Source organism: Macrobrachium rosenbergii, chromosome 47 (assembly GCF_040412425.1).
Source record: "Macrobrachium rosenbergii isolate ZJJX-2024 chromosome 47, ASM4041242v1, whole genome shotgun sequence".
Classification (NCBI taxonomy): domain Eukaryota; kingdom Metazoa; phylum Arthropoda; class Malacostraca; order Decapoda; family Palaemonidae; genus Macrobrachium; species Macrobrachium rosenbergii.
The window spans coordinates 18,876,026-18,881,025 of NC_089787.1; the positions used below are offsets into that span (position 1 = coordinate 18,876,026).

Below are 5,000 nucleotides of genomic sequence, written 5' to 3' on the forward strand. Positions count from 1 at the left end.
CTCCTCTCCCAGCAGGAGCCAAATCCTCCTCAGGTCCTCGGCAGGAGACGACGATGCTGTCCTCGACAGTGTCAGCTGCGGGCGGAGTCCTTCCCTCCGCGCCCTGTACCATCCCACGCGGGCGGACGACGTCTAGGCCGAGGAGAGCAGCTCCCCGTCAGGAGCGAATGATAAGAAGAGGAGGAGGAGGAGGAGGAGGGAGAGCGAGAAGAAGCGACGACGCCTTCTTCGGAGCCACCTACCGCCTCCACCACCTGAAGGGGAATCGCCGCCGCCGTCACACTGCGTGCGGTGGCTCCTCTTCCTACATGTGTCGCTTTCTTGTCCACGTCGATATTTTCAAACAATGAACTTCCTGCTGCGTGTTAGGCTAGGGAAGGCCCTCGCCAAATACCCACCAGCCTTAGTGACCTCCGGCACAGGGACCAATTTCCCGCATTAGGCCATAAGACAATATCTCGCCACAAGATGGCACTAAACTGTTGTCACTGGAGACTGCTACTCCCTGTGAAATATATGAAACCTGGCCACTTGAAAAACAATGGGCTGAGTGACACGACACGCCGTTCGAAAGCGTCATCGATCATTTCCAGCGGCGATCGCGGAGGGCGGGGGGGCAGGGTCTAAACACTGGAAGGGAGGGAGGGAGGGAGGGAAGAAAGAAAGGGGTTAAGGGACCTCTGGAATCCACCTCCTGGCAAACAGACTTATGACGTTTTCCAGTATAATCTGACAAGGCTTTCGTGGATCACACGGATTACGGAACCAGGCAATGAATTATGGCTTCCCCCAAAACAAATATAACTCTGGACACTGGAAACGGTCCACGTGGACCATCCTTTCCAGCAGAAATTCCAGAGAAACGGGTTCACCAGCGAGCCACGCCACTACCTGACGGACGGCGAAGGTGGAGAGGTCTCTATCTCGATCGAGGGCGAGAGTGTCGTCGATGCCGGGGCCAAACGCAGGGATGAGGACGCGGTTCGAGGAAGAAGTAGCTTGGCTTCGTGGTTTTTTGGCGCTCTCTTTCCGATGACCTCGATACGCGCCTCCTCCTCTTAATTCAAATTCGAATGCCCTAGAGTCCTCTCTCTCTCTGTATGTGTGTGTGTGTGTGTGTGTGTGTGCGTGTTTGATTCGACAATCAGAAATAGAATGGCTTTATATATATACAGTATATGATTATTTTTTAATATACAAAAATTTTTCGAGACTAGCGCCCTCTTAATCCAAAATCGAATGCCCTAGAGTCCTCTCTGTGTGTGTGTGTGTGTGTCTACATACAGAAATAGAATGGCTTGATACACACACACACACACACACACACACACACATATATATATATATATATATATATATATATATATATATATATATATATATATATATATATATATAATTTTAATGTACATAAAATTTTCGAGACTAGCGCCCTCTTAGTTCAAATTCGAATGCCCTAGAGTCCTCTCTGTTTGTGTGTATGTGTGTGCGTGTGTGTGTGTGCGTGTGTGTGTGTGCACTGTGTCTACATACAGAAGTAGAACGGCTTTATATATAGAATTTTTTTTAATACACATAAACTTTTCGAGACGAGAGCCCTCTTATTTCAAAATCGAATGCATTAAAGTCCTTTCTGTATGTGCGTGTGTATTTGTGTGTACGTGTGTGTATTTGTGTATACTTGTACATACATAAAAAGATAAATTTTACATATATACATATGGTGTGCATGTATGTATAATTTTACATACATAAACGGACAGGGTTTATAATATGCAAACACGCGTACAAAAACTTTTATGCCTTTTCCATAATGAGAAATGATTACTATTACAAAGTTCAGTCTGGAACAACACGAAAAAAAGTCCCATAAAAAAAACCGTGAAAATTAAAATCAAAATTAAACCCTTCAAAAAAACAAGTAAAAAATGCGCCGAAGTTTCTTCGGTGCAATGGAGTTTTCTGTACAGCCCCTACAGCGTATAATCAAGGCCACCGAAAATAGATCTGTCTTTCGGTGGTCTCAGTATAATGTTGTATGAGCCGCGGCCCATGAAACTTTACCCACGGCCCGGTGGTGCCCAGAAGCACGATTATGGCTAACTTTAACCTTAAATAAAATGAAATTACTGAGAAGGCTAGAGGGCTGTAATTTGGCATGTTTGATGGTTGGAGGGTGGGTGATCAACATACCAATTTGCAGCCCTCTAGCCTCCTCAGTAGTTTTTAAGATCTGAGGGTGGACAGAAAAAGTGCGGACAGAAAAACTGCGGACAGAAAAGAGTGCGGACAGAAAAAGTGCGGACAGAAAAGAGCGCGGACAGAAAAACCGCGGACGGACAGACGAATCCCACACAACGAGTTTTCTTCTACCAGAAAACTAAAAGAAGAAGAAGAAGAAAAAAAAAAGGATTTAATCACGAAAACGAGATGACGAACGACGCCACTTTGGTGATCGTCTGATCTTCGCCAGCACCATCCACGTGAGATGGCCATCTCAAGTCAGATGCGGGAGATAAGGCGCATCCCTGACGCTCTCGAGTGCAAACATCTTTGACGCTGCTTCGGAATCTATTGATTCTAAGGAGTGTACGAAAGTGTGTGTGTGTATGGATCGTAAATATTTTGTGTGTTTATGTTTTGTTCATTGATTGATTTTGTTATTGTGTGATGTTTTTCAGAATGCTGTTGATAAAATGTTTTAATTTAATATCGTTTGTAGGCGAAGGGCAGAATCTTTTATATGTATGTATATATACTCGTATATATATATATATATATGATTATTATCACTTTTGTACGTGATTCATTTATCACACATTACCACAGGTGAAAAATAAGAAACGGGGTGTAGGTCCTGACCGGTTTCGACTTTATTTCCAAGCCATTGACGAAGGACTGATACAGAGTGTGAGAAGTCACAAATATATATACTACAAGAACAGTACTAACGAACATACACAACCGTTAGAGGCTCCATATACCCACTCTGGCCGGTGTCGAGGTAGGAGTGGCCTTTAAAACTCATTTGGCTAAAAATCACAATAGACTCTCAGGGACATTGCTGATAAACAGACCATACCCCACCTCAGATCCACACCTGACAGGTGTCATGGAGGCGGAGTTTGGAAACTCATTAACCTTACTACCCTCGTACTGTGTTTACAAATATGATAATCCTATTTTCATATATCTCTACTGCCTACCTTAAAGTTTAAACAATTTACAAATTTCTTTTGATATTAAAGGATCAAGTTTATACATCCCTTGACTGATATTCATATTATGGTTGTAACTTTCTTTTATGAAGCTAGATTCAATGATGTTCCTTTCCAGTGCATTATTAGAATATACAATCCTTTTTGCCCCTTCCCAGTTGATAGCATGATTGTTCTCACTAACATGTACAAATATACCACTGTTCCTTGTGCATATCTCACACATTTCTTATGTTGTTCAATTCTTTTTCCAGTGCTTTCCCGGTTTGGCCAATATAAAAGTTGTCACAAGACTTACACGGAATTTTATATACACACCCTTTAATATTGTCTGGGAGTTCTTGATAAGTACATTTTCATTGTTGTATTGTTCTTAAATGCGACATTAACACCAAAATTCTTAAGTAGATGAGGGATATCTTTCATACTATTATTATAAGGCAGAACAAGCAAATTTTTTGTGTTGTAAGGTTCTTTCTGGTTTTGATATAAAGTCTTTTTTGCCGCTTCATATGCACTGTTTAATACACTATCAGGATATTTCAATTTTTTGCCTGCATTCCTAATCTTATCTATTTCATCATCAATATATTCAGGGCTACATACCCGTAATGCTCTTAAAAACATAGATGAAAACACTGACTTTTAACCTTATTGCTTTGTCCAGAATAGAAATGCACATAGGAAGAAATGTTAGTGGGTTTTCTATACACACTATATTTAAACCCACTACTATTTCTTCGTATGAGGACATCCAGAAACGGTAAGCACCCATCATTTTCCATTTCCATCGTGAATTTAATTGATGGTACTAATTGATTTAACTTAGCAAAAAGTTTTTACATCTTGGTTCCTGGCCATACACAAATTATGTCAACATACCTAAACCATGTTACATTACGTGGGATTATGTTGTTTAATATCTTCTTTTCAAAAATTCCATATATAAGTTACTTAACACTGGGGATAGAGGGTTTCCCATTGCCATACCAAAATTTTGTGAGTAAAATTTACCATTAAATTCAAATTTACAATCTTTTACACATAATTTAATCAGTTCAATTAAAGTACTTTTAGAAAATGGGATATCCAGCTGTGTGTTCTCTAACAATTCAGATAAAAACGCCATCAGATCATCTATTGGCACCTTAGTGAATAGTGATACAACATCAAAACTTACAAGCCTGGATTCACTATTAATCTCTACACTATTTAGTTTATTTATCAGGTCCACATTATTCTTGATATTTGCATTTGAGATGGTACCTATTAATGGGTTGAGAATATCTACTAAGTACTTCGCTAGCTTGTATGATGCGGAACCAACTGAACTGATAATTGGCCTGGCAGGAAAGTTTGCTTTGTGAGTTTTTTATTGTACCATACATGTATGGTAGCGATGGAGAGGTCACACACAACTTCTTTATAAGGCTTTCATTACCTTTTAACAGGTTTTTCACTTTCTTATTGAAACCACTATTCACATTGTCTATCGGGTTCTTATTTAATTCTTTATATGTGTTATCATCACCTAAAAGATTTTGCATTTTTCTATATATTCACTTTTATTTAAAATTACAAGGGCGCCTGATTTATCTGCTTTTGTCATGTGTATATTTTATCTTTTTCAGTTCATTAATAGCAACCATAAATCTTTTGGGGACGTTTGTGGTGTCTGATTTTTTCATACTTCCATAAATCACTCCCATAACCATGTTCACTTCTTCATTCGTTAAATCACTATATTTTTCCAAATTACACAGTCCTTTAGTTATTTCTACA

The 5,000-nt window shown here is 39.7% G+C and overlaps 1 protein-coding gene across 9 annotated transcripts in view; it reads right to left on the minus strand.

The window, feature by feature from the left end:
* LOC136830582 (innexin inx2-like) overlaps window positions 1-5,000 on the minus strand; it is a 316,948-nt gene that overhangs the window by 149,713 nt on the left and 162,235 nt on the right. The window contains exon 1 of one of the 9 annotated variants that reach the window (XM_067090118.1): window positions 1-273. This exon is cut by the window's left edge and continues 521 nt beyond it. The exons of the other annotated variants lie outside the window; for them this stretch is intronic. The gene's annotated coding sequence lies outside the window, so the exon portion shown is untranslated. Of the gene's footprint in view, window positions 274-5,000 lie in introns of those variants that run through there. 9 annotated transcript variants of the gene reach the window in all.